General features: G+C 43.9%; 1 long non-coding RNA gene across 2 annotated transcripts in view; it reads right to left on the bottom strand.

Annotated features, from left to right (window-relative positions):
* The window catches only part of LOC147917393 (uncharacterized), a 64,908-nt gene extending 47,973 nt beyond the window's left edge, over window positions 1-16,935 (bottom strand). Inside the window, exons 1-4 of one of the 2 annotated variants that reach the window (XR_015551692.1) lie at window positions 16,885-16,935; window positions 14,941-15,012; window positions 12,917-13,298; window positions 9,564-10,153 (exon numbers count right to left, since the gene is read on the bottom strand). This is a non-coding gene — a long non-coding RNA (uncharacterized LOC147917393). Of the gene's footprint in view, window positions 1-9,479; window positions 10,154-12,916; window positions 13,299-14,940; window positions 15,013-16,884 lie in introns of those variants that run through there. The other variant, XR_015551691.1, reaches the window with a different exon arrangement.
* Between the last annotated feature and the right edge of the window lie 2,590 nt (window positions 16,936-19,525).

The following is a 19,525-nucleotide window of genomic DNA, read 5'->3' as shown; positions in this document are numbered from 1 at the left end:
ACGTGTTTGCATTCCACCATCTCACATTGCTCCACAGGGGCCCAGGTTCAGTCAATGTTGCGCTGTGATTCCCACAAGTAAGGTGCAGGATAGAAGTGAAGCTAGCATTTTCCTTCCGGATAAATGTATAATTAAAATCCTGATTCATAGATTTGCTCATTGAACTCCCTGCTGTGGACAGAGGACATTCTTGGCAGGAAGAATAAGGAACTGTTCCAGAGGGCTCAAATTGCCTTATTTTTAAATACTTCAGTATGCCTGTCTTTGAACACTGATTGGAAATAAAAGAATGTGAGTGGGAGTTAATTCAAGAAGGAGATAAAGAAGACAAATGGCTGTAGAAATGTGATGAGTGCTTCTCAAATGAGAAGAAATTGGATGGGGAGTTCATTGACTACGATGGGGCTCTCTGCTCTGGAAACTCAAGAAGCCATTTAGCATCAAGGAGTTTGCCCTTGGTTTCCATCATGGCCCGGACAGCGATGCAGTTCCCTGGCCAACTCCACCTGCCAGCTGTTTGTGCTCTTACTAAGTCAGTAAGCTGTATGTCAACAGCCCACATCCTGCTAAGCGACGGGGTGTGGAAATCACAGAGAATGCCCCCGGCCCCAGGACAGACGTGCAGGCTGCTACTGAGCAGCACCACTCTGACAGGCCACCCCCTACCCATGCTCTTCAACACCTGCACAGCTGTCTTGAGTAGCTGGTTTTCTCCATTCCCTTTCCTCTCCACTCCAAACTCCGAACTTCAGCTAGCTGGTGGGTCCTCCTTCGTGACTTCATTCCTGCAAACCCAATCTCTAATTCATAGGAAATGCTCCATAAATATCTGTTGAATTTATGAATAATTATGCCCATTTCCCTCTCTTTCCCATCCTGGTTTTCTGACAATTTTAGCACAGCACTTTCAAAGCCATTTCTCTGTTCCACGAGCTCCTGGATCCGTCACTAGACTCTGTCCACTAGACTCTTAATGCCTATCTGGAACTGGATTAGATTTACTGCCCACTTGGTCTGGATCTCCAGCGGCTGGTACCTTCCTGGTAATGCTCCCTTACTAACCTCCTATGAATGCATCTATTCTCCACCTCTGAGCTCAGTCACCCCCTTCACTCCCAGCACGTGCACAGCCAGCATCATCCAGTCGTATAGCCTAACTTAGCATTCCCAACGTCTGTTCTGTTCTGTGGAATGCTACTTCTGTGGGATGTTAACAGATGTTATAAGAAAAAAAATCTGTCAGCAACATGTAGAAACACTGTGTATTATTTTCCCATCTTGGAGATTCACATCATTGAGAAGTTCTGGCGAGGGGAGTCGGGGGAGTCAGGGGGCAAAACTTTGTCTACACAGAATTCCAAACTTATTTCAACCAGGCCCCTTTTGTCATGTGATGCCTATCAATGTCCCACAGAGCTTTATCCTCCAACATATTTTGGAATACACTGATAGAACCCCATTCTGGGAGCAAATTCTGAAATTCAGTGTGGAGGCCACACAGGCAAGAAAGCCATCAATATACTGATGAGTGTAAGTTAAGGAAGACTGGGAACAAGCGGAGTCTGGGGCTTGATCTCGAGAAAGTGATGGGTACAACTGGGAAAGAGAAAGCAAGGGGATCTTCCAGGGCGGTGGGATGCAGGAAGCGTGAGTCTGGAAGCTTCGGAGTTGAAGCTGGAAAGGAGGAGACTCTTAGGGGATGGGTTGTATCTAAAAGGAATTTTGTAAGGTGAAGACTCAGGGGTGGGATCCCCCCAACCTTGAGAATGGTCAGGAAGGAGAGGAACCGGTGAGTCACCAAATGAGCAGCATACCACACCCGGTAGAGTCTTTAAAAAAAACGCTTTAGGTAAAAAATAGGCCATGCTAAGGTCAGCAGCCAGAGCATATTGTCTAAAAAATAAGCATCCTTTTAAATTCTTGGCTCCCTCTGATCCTAATTTTTCACATTCTGATTCAACACTCCTCTCTCTGCTCTCATCCTTCAAAAATCATCACACAGCTAAAACACTACTTAAAAGAAGATGGTGTCCAGACGTGCTATTTACCTTGCTGATTGTACCTATAATATAAGCACATTTATCTCTCCAGGGATCTGCAGTGTAAACTGAATAAATCTCTCACTTCAGTAAAACAGCCCCATGGTAATTTAAATCTCAGCTCTTTCTGAAATATCATGTTGGTAAAGTAATCCTACCACACAAGGTTTTCCTTTTCACACACATGCCGAAATGAGATGTACCCACTAAATTGTACCCCAGGCGCTGAACAGCAGCCTGTTATTACTAAGAAAGGTTGCAAAGATACCTGCTCTGCCAAGTGTTTGCATATATAAATTTCTAAAAGCCCGAGATGACAGCCTATCTGTTGTGCATCTGAAGATAAAAGCACCTACATTCGCTGTAAGCAGGAGATGAGCAGCATGCAACATGACTGATGCTAATCTCCAGCTAGGCTTTTTGCCTCCATGATGGGTTGCTGTTGTGTCCAAGAAAACACGAATCACCATTTTTCCATAAGACCTTCCTCAGCTCTCACAGACACACACATAAGGCTCAGCGCTCCTGCTCAGAGAGTAGACCATCTCCTCTCTCGCCCCGTGTGGAACCCTCCCCACTAAGGAGACTTCACATCAAGGCCCTCGCCTGTCAAGAGGAACACTCTGCTCACTGTGGAAAGGCCTCCAGAAGTGCGGGAACCAGGACAGCACAGGCACCTTTATGAGCATGTGGGACTGCAGTCCACCTTTTCATCCTTCGCTCTCGCAGATCCCTCAAGGAGCAAACTCCGGGACTGTGACGCTGGCAGAACTCTACGGCTGATTTATGCCCTCCCAGGAATTATAGTCTTTGGCATGTAAATTATTTATTTTGTTGTTCCTTTTCATAAGTGTTTTTCCCCAACCAACTTTTTGTTAATCACCACACTGGTAAGAGATTGAATCCAGAATTTCATTATAATCCCTCAGTAACAATAACTAATTTGAGCATTCACCCATATAGATGGATATACCTGCAAAAGGGCAGAGAAGGAGAAATGTTTTTAAGACAAACTCATTCATTTCCCTTCAATTCCCATTTAAGATGAACTGCAGCCCCCAGCCAAATACAAAGAAAATTCACCACTTTAATTCCTTCATTCAGAACATATCTATCAAGTACCTCCTAAGAGTTAAATACCCTGCTAAGTCTTGGGGAAAGCAAAGGTCATACAACCCAGTCCATGCACTGAATCAGTGGTTCTCAACTGAGTATGATTTGCGCCCCCAGGGCATTTGGCAATGTCTGGAGATATTTGGGATGTCACAAACTGGAAGGGGGGTTGCCCCTGGCGTCTAGTGGGTGGAGGCCAGGGATGCTGCTCAACACCCTACAGTGCCCAGGACCGTCCCCCACAACAAAGATTTATCGCACTCCATATACCAATAGTACCGAGGTTGAGAAACCCTGCCCTGAATTAGAAATGTGGTTAGATAATCATTTGAAATACTAACTTATTTTTGTTCCCTGACTTTTCCCTTTCCCTTCTGCCACAGCCAAATAGGTACAGTCAGCTCTATGCTCCTTGCCTAGGGGCAAACAGGTGCATGGCAGGAAAACAGAAGCTTACAAAGATTTCCAACTTTTGTAGGAAGAGGATTTGAGAGCAAAAACAGAATTTCTTGTAGAAACTTGAAAGAGGAAGGATTTCCCCAAGACTGGAAAGAGGTGCCTCTGGATGAGGGGGAGAGAGAACAGAGAAGACGGGCTGTGTGTCTCGGTACAGAGCGAGCCCAGGCCTCACTTACTAGTGACACTCTCGGGGAGCTGGGCAGAGAGGAGTGGCTGTGGCCTGCGTGTGGACCATAGGCAGCCCTGCTGAAGATTCTCAAGCCCCAAGCATGGCCATAGAGAGCAGCCAGACCTGAAGAGGTCACCTCCACAGGGATGACGGCCGTCTGAACAAAACCCACCACCCAAGGGCATTGGGCCCCCAAAATAACTACAGCAATACCTAGAGAGGTATTTATAGGGAAGGGGTTCCAAGAAAGGCTGAAGTTGTTGTGTGTGTGTGTTTTTTTACCTTTTCCAGCAAAATAGAGGCTTGGAGGCAGAGTTGTAGAAATAAAGCCTGTCAAATTTCTTGAACACCTGAGTTTACGAACTAAAGAAGTTTAACTCTACTTTGGGAAACAAGACTCAACCAGAGAAAACAGGAGTTGATTCGTGAGTCTTCAGAGGTGACAATCCCCACAATCTCAGACTTGCAAAAACCCACATTTATTCCACATTCATGTTTTAGGTCAACTATCTGAACACCACGTTTTCTCATTCTAGGACTCAAACTGAAGGAGCAGCTCCTATGTGCAACAAGCCGTTCCTGTGGCAGAAAGGGTGAGAGGCTGGCAGAAACTCACAATGTCTCTGAGAAGAACGTGATACATGCCACATTTGTTCACATTCCATTGGCCAAAGCAAGTCACATGCGCAAGCCCAACATCAGTGAGGTGGAGATGGATATCCCTCCTATGGGGAAGGGGAACGAATGATAGACAATACAAATAATTACCCCAAGGAGCAAATATCAGGAAATGTAACAAAACTATGGGCTGAATTGAGAGGCTGTGGGAACACTGAGAAGGTGAGAGATGGGATGGTCAGGAAAGGCACCATGTGGACATTGCGATGGGAAAAAAGACAGGAAATGACCTCATGTGACAGCCTACTTTGTGCCAGGAACTGAACACTCTGCTTCTCATGTCACCTCAGTTAATCCAACCACCCTACAAGGAATCAAACTCACAACCCTGTCCATGATCATTCAAATCACAGATGATTAATTACCTGGTTCTAAAATCCACATTCTTTCCAATACATGGCACACGTGAGTAAAACTTAAGACAGCTGAAAGGAGGAGGGGATAACATCATAGGCAAAAGAAAAGCTAAGAACAGAGCCACAGAGGCGGAGAAAATCACAGAGATTTTCATTTTCTCACAAATGTAAAAATCTGCCCTGATCAGAGTGGCATGCTGAGTTGGTGAGTTGTAAGAACTAAAGATCAGCAGGAGCGATCAGGTCATGAAGGACCTTGACAGCCCAGAAGAGTGATAAGAGGACAAATGAGGGTTTGGGGCTGGGACATCAGGCCAGAATAGCTATGTGAACTTGGGCAAGCGTCTCTGGGCTCTGGAGTTGAACTCACCCATGCACGAAACGAGAAGGCATGGGCAAGAGAAGATTTCCAAACTCCCTTATGGAGACAGTGCAGAGAGGTCAGATGGATTTTAGGGAAAGGTCATTGACTCAACCTCTTGTTTTATGGTCCCTTCACAGTTCCTAGGTGTCCCAGCCCCAGGCTGCAAGAGCCACTGGGAAGGAAGGGAGACCCACCCACTCACAGACCTGCCTCTGAGAGTGCGGAAAGCAGCCAGACTTGTCTCTATTTTCACAGCCCAAAAATTCTGAGTCTCCGTAAGAAACCACTGTCACTGACATGATGAATGAGGGGTTTAAGAAAGACAAATGTGGCAGGGAGACACGACACAGAATGGAGAGTGCAGGGCTAGTGTCAGAAAAGGCAACCGGAGGGATTTTGCAGCACTTTTGGTAAGGAGGCTTAGAAGTGGGAAAGCAGTGGGAACAGAGAGAAAGGGGCATGAAAGAGATGTTTCCAAGGATGGTGGAAATGCACAGGTCTCAGGGAGTTAATTCAGGGTATGAGATCCAGGGAAGAGATCCATCCCTTCCGAAATGGATTCTTGAAATAACCTGTGAGTGACTCGAATCCTGCCCCCTTCACCTTCTTAGGGTAAAAACTATTCTGTGCTTTTTACCAAGTCAAACAAATCAGAACTTTGGCCACTTCAAAGTGCTCTCATACCACACAGACGGGAGTTGTCACTCCAGTAAATTAGCTAAGTACATTCTAGGTACAATTGTAAAGGGTTCATTATTGACAGCAGAGGTGGCAGCGAGGCACCCTGTGCTTGTACATTGAATATGGAATGGTAGTGATTGCCTATTAAAAGTTTTAAATTTGAGTCCCACACATTTGCCTCCTGGCTCAACAAGAAAAAAAAAATGAGTTTTCTACAGGAAAATATATAAAATGTGTACTCCATAGACATGACAGCTGAAACATGACACATTTCCAAAATCTTAGGTGACTTTTAATTCGTAAAGTCCAAATGTCAGAGGACGTATGGGATCCCAGTCTGATCGCCACCTGGGATATTTATCCAGACGAGAAGGCAGACAAAGACGAAATTGTACCACTTTGGAGGAGGAGGAGGGAGGGTGCTAGTCCTCTCAATAGAACAACACTCAAAAATCAATTTTAACTGGAAATTTGAGAAAAAAGTGCACCAGAAATGGGAACTGGAGAAAAAGCCATTTTCAGAGCCCGCGCTCAGCCACGGTGGGCACTCGGCAGAGGCTGGCCCGTCCTCGAAGCTGCGCTCTCACCTGGAGATACCACCTAAGCCAGACGCCTTCCAAAAACCCTGCGCCAGCTTGGCTCACCACAGGTGGTCTGCCAAGACTTAGAGTTGAGGGGATGCAAATGAAAAGAAAAAAGATCCTTATCCTTGAAAAGTGGAAATGGAAAGGAAGGGGCATTTAAGAGACAGTTCAAGGTCACTGAGGAGTTAAACTTCAGAATTATTAAATAACCATACAAGGGAAATTTAGCCAGACCTGTAGACAAGAGCTACACTGAGAAACCATGGGCTGGGAACATCCTGAAGACCTAGCCCACGTCTGCTGCCAAAGATCTGAGCCTCGATTTCTCCTCTTCTCATCATTGCGCCAAGCACCATGTACCAGGCACTGTGCTGCTATGGGAAATAGCAGCTGGCCCCAAGTCTCGTGGAGGAGACCGTAACAGGAGTATGAAGCACATGCCCTACAGAAGAGCGGATGGGCTCAGCACCCGCTCAGGCCTCCGGCAGGTCCAACATCCTGCAGAGCCTCTGAGCGCAGAGAAGGGCCCCGTCTATACGGCTGAAATGCACAAGGAGGACTCCATCGAGGGATGAGACTTGACTTGTGCCTGAGGAACAGGTAGGACTTGAATAAGAGCGTGGAGGGCAGGGAGGGGACAGTGTAAGCAGCAGGGAAAGAAGAGGAAAGTCAAGAAGTCACCTTCCTAGAGAGTGCATCTGTGCAGGGAGTAAAAAGAGATAAATTGGGGTCAGATTTAAAAAGACCTTAAAAGCTAGATCAAGAATTTGGAAATTTTCTTATGAGGAAGCAATAAAGGTTTTTTTGTTTTGTTTTGTTTTGTTTCCAGCTAGAATCATAGACTTGGATGAAAACAATACAGTATTGGGAGGACTGAGCCTATTAATAATGTTGAACACAGGATGGATTGAAGCAAGGAGACGAGGCAGAAGCTTACGGCAATAATCATGGGGCCTGACCCAGGGTGTGGAGGGAACCTGGAAGGAAGGCACAAGTCCTCTGCCAAGACGAGATGGATTTCGAACTGAAGAATGGACAAGACCTAGAAGTGACCAGAATTACACCACACACAACAGAGGATCCAAAGTGACTCAGAGATCTCCAGGCCGGGTAAGCTGGGTATGAGTGGGGTTATTTACAGAAACAAACAAGTTGGGAGAAGGAACATGTGCATATGGACAGATGATAGGCTTGTCTGGATGATGCCGAGCTTCAGGTGATGTGCAGTGAGGGGCTGGTCTTACAGTTGGTTTCTACCTACGGCACATCTTTATTTTCAGAACCATTTACGAATCATGAAATGACTTAGGTTGCCTAAAAGACAAACAATTTTTAGCTGCTCGTATATTTAAATTAACCTTCAGCCTGGTTGTTTACAGCCGCACTTGCCTCCTTGCTACAGTTAATTGTAGATACTGTACAAGGTCACTCTTACAAAGAGAGAAGTCTAACTGCAGCACACATGCCATTGTTTTCATCACACTTCTGTACTACACAAACGTATACACAGACACGGAGATTGACAGAGTAAGTGCGATGCCTTCCCCCAAAACAAAGAAAAATCCATTTACCCGAACCAGGTAACACAATTATCACAGGGACACCCTTGGAAGGGGAGACTGGACAACCGGATACAGAAGCAAATCCCTTAAGCCCCCACAATCTCAGGGAATAAGTAGCAGAAAAGGCAAGAAATGAGCCTTTTCAGAGAAAAGATACAAAAGACAGCATTCCCAATAAACAAACCAAGGGGAGCAAAGAGTTAAGGCAAAGTGGTAAATAAGGAAGACCCAGTGGCTATAGCTGTTCCTTGAACAGTATCTATTGAAAACCAGAATTTTTGTGAGCACTTTGGGAAAAATTAAGAAATAAAACAAGCATGAGTCAGACAAGACCCTTTGGGATGTGAACATTTAAAATAGAACATGAACACTTCCAAATCTCAGCCTCTGCTAGAAATGATCAAAAGCACTTTTCCCAACTGCAGACCATTTTGTTTAACCTATTTAGTGTATTTTTGCAGCTAAAGAACATGATTTATAGCTTAGCTCTCATTGTAAATACTTGGAGAGCATCTCTTAAGAGGCTAGCATATTAAAATATTAAAAGTATTGGCTTAATTTCTTAATTCTTTTCTTATGGGAATTTTTGAGACCCCCGCTTTTAGATTTGCATAAATGTTTAATAGCTTCTTGAAACCAAACAAAACAGGTGTGCCATTGAATTTGAGAGAAGCTCCAACTTTTACATTTCATTCCTCCTGGAGGTGAACTATCTGATTTAAAGGCACCTTCCAATTTGGTCCTTGATATATCCCTATCCATCCTCCAGGCACAGCCTACTCTACAACTAAACTGCTCAGCATCAGAGAGCCTAGAGTCTCTCTTTGTTGGGGTTCCAGTATCTTCCTGGATTACCACTCCCCATTTCTCAATTTACACAGGCTTTCACACATAAAAATATTCTCACACTCAAACAATAAAAATATTATTAAATTCTTGGACAACCTGGAGATTATCCAGCGGTCATTTTCTTCAAGGAAAAAGAAAAGGGGAAAATGCAAATACTCAGAAGAGAAAACACACTCACACAGCTACTCTGAGTCTCCCATGAACCAGAACCTCACCCGGCTATTTATCATATTCTGAAAGCTGGCGGATCCCTGCTAATGAAGAACATTAACCTCCCCTGATCAAGGAGTTTGACAGTTGATGCCTCTCTCCTCCACTAATAGTCTTGCAGTGTGGGAGACTCTCTCTGATGGGTTCCAATGTTCTCCAAAAAAGAAACCTCACTTGCTCAAATCTGGTAAAATTCTAACCTGATCAACTCTCAGACCTAAAAATACTCATTCTAGAAGGACAGAACTAAAATGGTACTTCCCTTATTCCAGCTGCCAGCAGACTCATAGATGCCTAAGTGTGGATCCATGCTCAGTGATTTGGCATAAACCACAGAAGATAACCAACAACAAAAATTTGTAAATAATAATGGTTTTCTTATTTTCAATGTATATTTGTATATTTTCAGCATAAAAATACTTTTTAGGAACATAGATCCAAGCAGACTCAAGTCTACTGACTTCCCATCAAGATCCAAATGGAGATGACTCTTACCTACCTTTTTCCAACTCATATTTGAGGTCAGCATGGAGTCATTGTCTGTGGGACAGACTGCTAGTTGTCCCACAGTCTCCATCCTCCCCTCCATTCTTCTTGTAATAGAGCACCAAAGTTTCAGCTGGGGACCTGGCCATCCAGCATAAGTAATTAATTTCCCTGTTGGTCATGTGACTAACTTCTGATCAGTAGGATGGAGGCAAAGTGATGTGTGCTTACAGCTTCATCCAGGGTCCAGTGTGAGTCTGTCAGTGGTCCCAACTCGGGCATCTTGAATTCGGTAACATCCGTAGTGTTGTTTTCACCCTACAGTGATTGGGGCGTTGTCCTGAATACACAGGGCTGAGCCTGGTTCTCTATCCCTCCCAGAATTCTGTGAGCTCTCTGACATCCTTCTTATAAGCTCTTTTCTGCTTAAATTAGCTAGAGTTGGTTTACACTGCTTGCGACTGAGAACTCTGACTGAGGCTCAGACACCCGTCAAGGATTTCGTGTGACTAAACATGCGTGGTTCCAGCCCTCGGGGAGTCTCTGGGTCGAGATCACTGGGATTTTCTTCAGCACCTTCCTCCCAATGTGGAATCAATCTCTCTGCAAGATGAGATCAAAGTGATGAAACGTTTCTCTAACAAATATGTCAGAACACCTATATCCAAGCAACCTGCACATCTTAGGCCCCTCCAAGAGGCAAGTCTTTGCTCACAGTGCCCTTATTATTTATTTGTCTGAACAGTGGTACTGCCACAGTTTAAAACTTTTAGGAATTGCTTGAGAATCACCCTGTGCCCGACTTTTATTCTTTTTCATTTGTTTTTTGAAAATATGTGTTTAAAAATTCAAATATTACAAAATGAAAGATTATCTCCTTCTCAACTTTTCCCCTGGGTTTTCTAGACCCCCTCCTAGAATTAATGTGTTACCTGTTTCCTCAAGTCCTTCTGGAGATGAGATAATACAGAAACAGAGAGAGAGAGATATATAGATACATACGCTTATAAATTATATGCTTCATATGCTTATAAATTAATATGTATTTATATCCTTTTTTAACAAAGGCAGTAGTACACTGTTCTGTACCCATTTTTTTTCACTTAATATCTTGGAGATTGTTTCTTATCAGTACGTATAGCTCTGCCTCATTCTTCCCAATGATGGAATACTGTTCTAATTTATGGACACTCCATAATTACTTAACCTGTCTCCCATTGTTGGATATTTATGGCTCCTCCAATCTTTTCCTGTTGCCATAAATATTCTGTACAAGATTCTTTCTGTACTTTAATGGGTGTACCTGTCTGATAAATTCCAAGAAGTGTAATTGCTGGGTCAAAAGTTAAGTTCATTTATAATTGATGAGTACTTCCAAATTGCCCTCCAAAGAGACTGTGTAAATTTATGCATTCTTAAACAATGCATGAGAGTGTCTGGTCCCTCTCTTCTCCCCTCTCCCCACCCCCCGCCTTTTTTTTAACCATCTTTGGAGAATAGGTTTAACTTCTGAAAACTGCCCGAGAGTCATCTGAGGCCAACCCTGATAAATAAGCTGCTCTTGTTAGGTAACACTATTCTGAGCACAGGATGAGCTGTGACTCGAAAAGAATTAAATGAGTTTTCTTATTTGGTTTGTAAAGTGATTCTGAAGTTAGCTCCAAAAGGAGACCAAACATATTTGGGGCAACAGTAGCATCATTCAGATCAGCGCACTGCCTCCCAACAGGATTCTGCTGAAGGAGATGGTGCTCAGTCAGAGGCGGAAAACCCAGTCTACAGAGTCAACAACTCCTACTGCATCACAGTCACACTGCACGTGAGGTGTGAAGATCAAGCAAGGGGGCTTCCTGGGGTTTGGCTTATGCAAATCAGCATCACTACTTTACAGCCAGTTTTTACTCTTTTATCCTTATGAGTCCTCACAACTTCCCCGGGTTGGAGATAGCAAGTGGTATTTCATCTCTGCTGGACGTGAAAACTGCAGAGAATCTCAGGGACACACTCACAACAGCACTCACTCACAATGCCACACAACACGGGGTGTCACCTGGGAGGTAATCAGTGTGCTTTTCTGTTGACCTAACAAACCCTTAGGTTCCATTATGTTTCCAAGGGTCCTTGGTAGAAAGATGAATCATATTTCTGAGAATGATGCATATGCTAATTACATTATAATTAACTAAAATTCCGCCAAATAGAAGGGGAAGATAAGTAAAACTTAGACGTACAACTGGTAATGTTTAACAACCGACTCTCAGGGAGGGAAAAAGCACTCTTTGTAGCATTTGCTGATATCTGTAGTGTAAATGCTCCTACCACGGCTGAGCTCAAACCACCTACATGACATCAACCGGCTCACAGAATTCCTGAAAATCTAACAATTTTCAGAATGCCTGGGCTCCAGCACACCACTGCACGGCGACTACAGAGCTTTCTGAATGTGTTAGAGCATAGAATCTTTATCTGAAGAAAAGAACTCACACTTTCTGGGCTTCAATACACTTCACCTCCGACTTTTGTACTACCCTGGATCGCTGTGTTCTTATTTCATACATGTCTGAACTCAAGCTTTTCTTTAAGCTTCATTATCCTCAATGTGCTGTGCTTCAAAGCATGTAACCTCAATCTTCATAAAAATATATTTTTTACACAGGTTGATGTGTGAGTCTATTAACGTTCACTCATTCAGCACTTCCTTTCTAACTTTTTCTCTATCTCATAAATATGAAATGGGAAGAGAGCAGGAAGCATGTACAAGATCACTTTTCTATATTTACATAATGAAAAAGTTGCAAGTAATGCAAACAAAGGAGTCAAAAGGGGATTCAATACATAGCAATTCAGGACATCTCAATAGATGGGACATCTCGAGAGATGGGACATCTCGATAGATGGGACATCTCGATAGACGGGACATCTCGATAGATGGGACATCTCGATAGACGGGACATCTCGACAGATGGGACATCTCGATAGATGGGACATCTTGCAGAGAATCTGCTCAAGTAGCTGTTGAGTCAACATATTGCTCTTGAAAAGATGATTTTTTTCAACCACAAAAATGTTTAAAGATGATTTAACATGCTCATCAACTCAGTCCATACATGTGTAAATGTGTATGTGCAAGGTGTGAATATCCAGCAATAAAACCCTACATGGACTTCTCGACAACATCCTTCAAAGTGGTCACCTCAGAAGGATGGACAAGTTCAATCACGCTCCCATCGTCCAAGAAGTCCCGGGACCTGGCTTCAGAGCAGTGTGTAAGTCACACAGGAAAATTAGGTAGATACACACCATTATAATCACACCTTATTTAGATGAAAAACTAGAACCATACAGCCTACCCACTTGATGACCCACCTTATTCATCAGACTCAACTCCAAGTGACTTGTAGACATTTCCCAAGATCAAATCTACCTTTGAAGGATCAAGATTTGTCAACATTCAAAAGGACTCCCTAAAAGAAGTTTCAAAAATGTTTTGAGCAGTAGCTGCTTCACTGAAATAATGGTGTGACCTTCCAAGATGATGATTGAGAAGGACACAACTCTTATTTGGAGGTATACACTCTGGCACATTTGTTTTAAAATCTCGTTATGTTATGGGATGTCACATCACAGAGTGGTGAAAACACTTATCTGGGAGTCACTTGTGGGTTCAAATCCTGTCTCCAACATTTCCCAGCCATGTGACCTGGAGCAACTTATTTCCTCTCTCCATGCCTCAGTCTCTCACCATAATCTGCAACATAAAAAGTGAAAATCTTCTCATGGTATTGTCTTGAGGTTGAAACAAGGATAATATATGTAAAATGTTTAGCTCCGTGCCTGCAGTGTGATAACTAGTCGATAAACGGTAACTCTTTTTCCTTTTTATCTTTATCATCAGTCACACATTACATGGTCCTGCATGTTCTTTGGCAGGCGACTTTCTTTATTCTTTTATCTCACCATTAGAAACCTAGAGGCACTACCACACTTTTACTCTATCGGGAGGGCTAAAGTGGGCACGTTTGAGTACCTCAAACTGGAAAGTAGAGACACCAGAGTAACAATTACTCTTCACATACAGTAGAGAAGTAGAGAGAAGTAATACCTAGACAGCAAACCATATTCCTGGGTAGAAATTATGATTCAAATGGAGGACTGATGGAATATAATCAACTCTACTCTTAGTTGAAAAATATAGCCATGGTTTTCATTCAATAGTCATTTCACATGGGAAAATAAGCAGTCTCATTATTCTTAACCTCTGCATCCTTGTAGAATACCATGAGTCCTAATCTCTCGTCCCTGTTCATGTAACATTACAAGCCCTATTGGCCCTCCATAGCCCCACACCCTGGGCCCAACAATGAAGCAAGCCTTGGAAGAGGCATCACCTAGGGAAGAGGAGGAATGGAGCTGAGCCCCGCACACCTCAGGAACAAGTCATGGCCAGTGCACCAAGAGGAGTTGAATGCACCTGCAGGGGACTGTGTTACTCTCCGGGACACCCTCAGAGTGGGGGCTGGAGGAAGGTAATTCAGAGAAGCAGGGAGAGACTGTCAGCTCCCTCACTTTACTTTACAGCTGGCTTTGCCTCCTTTCTTTAATCGAGTCTTCTGGAGTGTCCTTTAATGTTGGCCAAGAACTCAGGAAGTGCTAGGCAGAGCCCAGAGCCTGTAGGGAACATTCTCTTCCCACTAGGAAGTATTTCTAGGCATTAACTTCTGAGAAATGATAAAGTGCATACATTGCAAATATAAAGGGTTATATAAATACTTAACATTTGAAGCATTTCTACTGCTCTGCCCACAAAAAGGCATTACCTCTGTCTTTATGACAGAAGGTTTAATGTCGCTGAATCTTGCTCAAGTGTATTATTCACTTAAACACTGAGGTCCAATTTTATAGTGGCAATTTTTTATCCCAAATCACAGTCACAACCCAATCCAATTCAAGTATCCTGAGTCCACATCCTCCATGAAGTAGCTTGTCTACAGCCGTACCTACTTTCCAGCTCACTGCCTTCTTACATCCCCAGAGCCTGGCCTGATGCTCAACTCACAGTACGTAGGCAATAAATTATGGGTGGATAGATGAACACTTCAAAATCATAATTCGTGTCTCCTTATGAAAGGTGCCCCAAACCAGAGAAATAATAGTAATAACTACCGTGTGTGGCAGGTGCTTTAAGTACATTATCTCTAATCTTCCCCACTACCTTGCAAGGCAGGTAAAATTATTATCCACTTTACATACAGGAAGCTGAGACTTACAGCAGATCAGTAACGATCTTACCCAAGAACTCAGAATTATTAAATGGCAGAGCTGGGCTGTAAACGCAGTCTGTCAGTCTCTGGAATCAGAATTCTTAACCACTTTGGTAAATTGCCTCTAACCTGGGAAATCCTCTCACAGAGATGCCTCCCCTACCACGTCCTGGATCCCTCCTGTCACAGATCACTATGAAGCTGCAAAATACAATAAATAAAATCACCCTTAAAAAACATATAATATATGTAAATAACTATAACATATAAGTTATATATAAATGAAAAATATATGAATTATATATAAATAAATAATATATAAATTATATATATAAGTAAAATTACCCTAAAATCACCCATGAAGTACAGGGTTTATGATTTTGTGTATTCAATTCTGTGGTCACAATTCTTATGCAGATTTAACTTTGAGAAGCACTAAGCTAGAAGGAAAGTCTAGATGCAGAAGCCTACACGTTCTGAGCACCTCACCACTCGGAATGGGAAATGTTCCTGGTGCCTGCAGGATTTACTCCACTCTTTTTTGATGTGAAATACCTTTCTAACACGTTAAAAGATGGATCTGCCGTTGTGACATCTCAGTCTCGGGTAGGTTCTGAAGCCAGAGAGTAGGCTGAGTGGTGGCGGGGTCACCCAATTACCTGCTCAGACAGAACAAAGAAATCTGGGGATGGACACTGCTCAGTTTCTCAGGCTGAGGTCTCTGGTAGATTGGGAAGGAGAGGAGACAGCAACTCCTCTGGAAATTCTCCCCAACTACTTGCCTCTGTCTCGCACGGCCGTGTCTCTTTCCTCTCGCCTCTTATTTTTTCATTCCTTTCTACGTGTATAGCTTCTTTTCATAACTATTTCTTGGACACCTTTATAAAGTGCTTAGTACTGGGCTCTGTTACAAGGTAAATCTCCAAATTCCCTAGACATTTTCTTTCCCTGGAGGTTTCTCGTTTGTCTCCTCCCTTTACTCAGCCAGTTGGAGCCTGAAAGGAGAAATGTCACACTGTGATCCTCTGCCACCGTGCCCCGTTTCAGATTCACAGCCCCCAGCGCCGTTTATTGATCGACGCTGTGAATGTGGTGGAGATGCCGCCTGGTTGAATTCTCAGTTGTGTAAAAGGAGCGAGTGTGAGGATGACCCAGCACAGCCAGTGAGGCCCCGTGTGCAGCTCAGGCTCACGGCCGCCTGACAGCAGCACGTGAGGGACCGTCCCTGCACTTCCCTCCGTAAGATAACGTCCAATCTGCTGCTTTCATTTTCTGAGTAATTCTCAGAAGTTTTAAGAAATGTTCACAATAGTCATTTTTAGACAAAAATTCACTTTAGGAAGAGTATGAAGAGAGACCAACTTAAACTGGTAAAGGACTGACACCAAAACAGAACAAGGGTCCTTAAGACAAGAGGGAAGCCCAGACTCAGGGTTGGGACCCAAGCCTGGGTCAGGAAGTCCGAGTCTTGAAAAGCAGCATCTGTAAAGCCCTGGTGAAAACCCCCATTTCTGGGGTATTTCTAGCCCAGGCAGGCACTCACAGAGGAGGGCGTTTCATTAAGCCACCATGGATCACTTGGAACACGTTTCCTGGTTCTTTTCTTTGCTCCTCCCGCCATCGTTGTATAGTAATAACAATTGAAGGGCAGAGGCGTCGGGTGATAATGATAGATTTTCTCAGCTATTTGGCTTGTGTCACAATAAACCTTAATATTATTTTAGCGATGTGGGCTATTTGACCCAGAAGGATCAGCCTGTTCAATACGTACAGTGGTGGTGCTGAGGAATTAGCTTGCTTACCCTGGGGCAATCAATAGATTGACAAACTAGCCTTTTTTAAGTCCAAGACCTATTTCATAGGAATATTAAGCTTGTGGTGTTCACACAACAAAGGGACCTGAAGCCCGCACAAAAGGTTTCACAGCAGAAAGCATTCGCAGGACACTATTGTGTCTTTAAAGAGGTTCTCATATACACAGAACCAGCCAAACAAGAGAAATAATAGTATTTCTCTTATTTAGAGAGAAAATAAGGGGGAGCGGGGAGCGGCTAAACAGACACAGCCATTCACCTGAAATAACTATGGATAGTCTTGAAAACACGCAAACACAGCCTTGAACATCTAGGAAGAAAAAAAAGTTACTTTGTGTGAATTATCCTGTGGCTGTTGCAACGTCAAACAATGCTCCTATAGCTATTTTGAAAACATTATGTGAGAAGCAAAATAAGTGAGAAAAAGATGAAAAACCGTGCTAATGGGAAGAGGCGATGTTCATACCCTTTCCCCAGAGCTCACAGGGAGCTCCCATGACCCAACCCATTCTCCCCTGTGTGTGAAGGTGGAAAACTATTATAAGTTCATAGGAAGCTTGCCCTAGACGGCACAGACCCCCCCTGACATGTCACCCTAGATGCAGTTCTGGCTGGCAGCCATGGTGTGGAAGGGAAGTGTGGAGCAAGGAACTCTGGGATGGAGATTTTCAGGGGTTCAGCCTCCTCAGAGAGATGCCGCCGTTAGCCTAGTGACCAGTCACTGGGAACTGCTTAAATGCATGTCCCCCTCGGAAAGCTAATAGAGACTGGCCGTCTCCTCAGTCATGAAAGGCCACAAGGGGCCTTGCATTGGAAAAATGGGCTGCTTTCTCGAGGAAAAGAAAACGTTCCTCCGTGGACTTCCACACCGTTATCATGGACTTCCCGTTATGGTGATGTTTATTGCTTTCCCCCCTCCCGGAGTTTTTAAATGTCCCCTATTGAAAAGACAGAACCTCACGCAGTGAATTTTGATTAGAAGCTCATATCATTGCTCTCCTAATACCAGGCCAGTGTTCAAAGGGCACTGTTCCAGAGGCCTGTAATTCCCAGCTGGCGCATGGTCATATTGCAAACAAAAGATAGGATAAATGACAAAACAGGCAAGAAATTATTCAATTAAAAAAGACAGTGTGAGCTATTTCCCTCTAGAACATGTTAATAGCCCTCCGAATGATCCCTCCAGTATCCACGTAGGGTGAAATCGAGCTTTTCCAAGCACTCGGTTGCAACGCCTGACGCCAGAGAAGGGAGCTGGAGGAGGAAGATCACAGCCGGGGAGGGGCAGGCACAGCGGTAACGAGAAACATTGATCACACTCCAAATCAATGCAAGATGCTGACAGGGCTCCGCGCAGGAAAAGCTGGCAGCCCAGTTGCGTCTCCTGCGCCCTGCCGGTCAGGAGGTGTTACTATTCATACACGCAAATCAACAAGCACAGACAGGGCCGGCCCCGTGGCTTAGCGGTTGAGTGCGCGCGCTCTGATGCTGGCGGCCCGGGTTTGGATCCCAGGCGCGCACCGACGCACTGCTTCTCTGGCCACGCTGAGGCCGCGTCCCACATACAGCAACTAGAAGGATGTGCAGCTATGACATACAACTATCTACTGGGGCTTTGGGGGAAAAATAAATAAAAATAAAAAAAAAAAAAAAAAACAAGCACAGACAGCCAAGATTAGAAGAGAGAGGGCAGCAAGAAGAAAAAGACTTCAGCTTAGGTTGTGGATCAGAGTGGCAAGCATTATCATAAACATAAAAACTGAAGTTCTCCTTCCATTCCAGTTCACAGGTGCTTTGCTTTAAAAAAAAAAAAGCAAACCATAGATTCCTTTACATCAAAAAACTGCCCAAATTTGTTTTATCATTGAACAGCTGTTCTTTCAGGTTCTGGCTAAGCCCCCTAAATCTCAGTCTTGATTAGTTTAATCATGCAGTGGGGGCATCTATGAAAAATCTAATGGCCTACCTGGAATTGAGTTCATCAGCACCCACAGCAACATCCTCATTCATTCTTTTCCATGGATCTTGTCCCAGAAGCACCTGGGGAACATGTCTGAGGGTAAATCAGTCTAAGGGCATGTGTGATATGTAGAATAATTACTCAGATGCCCGGGTAACATACAGCAGACGAAACCCCATGAGTAGATTCCTATTGGTGTAGGACTTCTCCATGAGGATGAAGTTTGTGCTTGCTCTCCCCAGATGCTTCCCTGAGATGTTAAAACTCGGACTTTTTACTATGATTATGCACCTACAGCATCACTGTCTGGGGACATCAGCTGATGAGGACAACATGGAGCTCCACAGTCAACAGCAAAAGAGCATCTTCTCCACGCTGGGGAAGTCAACGACAGGCCAGGAACAGGGCCTCGGCAGGAACTCTCCAGGATCCATTCGAAACACCAGTATGAAGAAAATGTTACCACCAGCTTGGGTTAACTGCAGGGCCGTCACCAGCCCTACAGCTCCACAGAGACGTGTGCAACAGCCAGGTGTGTGCTACCCTGACACAGCCAAGTCTGGTTTCCCTGGAATGAAAACAGGCCCCAAATGGGATCCAGGTTAGATGAAACCTGGATTAGAAAAGGATCAGCATCTCCCCTTCCCATTTGGAGAAAAGTCTCTCTTCCAACAAGTTGTATCAATGAGAGCTATTTTATTGGAAAATCTTTTCTAGACTTTGAGGCATTTTGGAGTGGTGAGTGAGTGCCCTGTATGTTTACAGGATGCTTTCATACATGTTTCATACATGTTCCATTTCATCTCATCCTACCACCTAGAAATTCTCCATCCAAAAGTCTGCTGCCATGACTAATTCACCACCCATAAAATACTCTCTAGAACAATTACCATCTTCTGCTTGGTTGTAAGCTGTGCTAGTTATTTTTGCCAAGGATGTT

This window comes from Ceratotherium simum, chromosome 3, assembly GCF_057802395.1.
Source record: "Ceratotherium simum simum isolate JZ-2026a chromosome 3, ASM5780239v1, whole genome shotgun sequence".
Taxonomy (NCBI): domain Eukaryota; kingdom Metazoa; phylum Chordata; class Mammalia; order Perissodactyla; family Rhinocerotidae; genus Ceratotherium; species Ceratotherium simum.
Note: the sequence above shows the minus strand (reverse complement) of the source record. Positions and strands in the feature narration are given on the sequence as shown.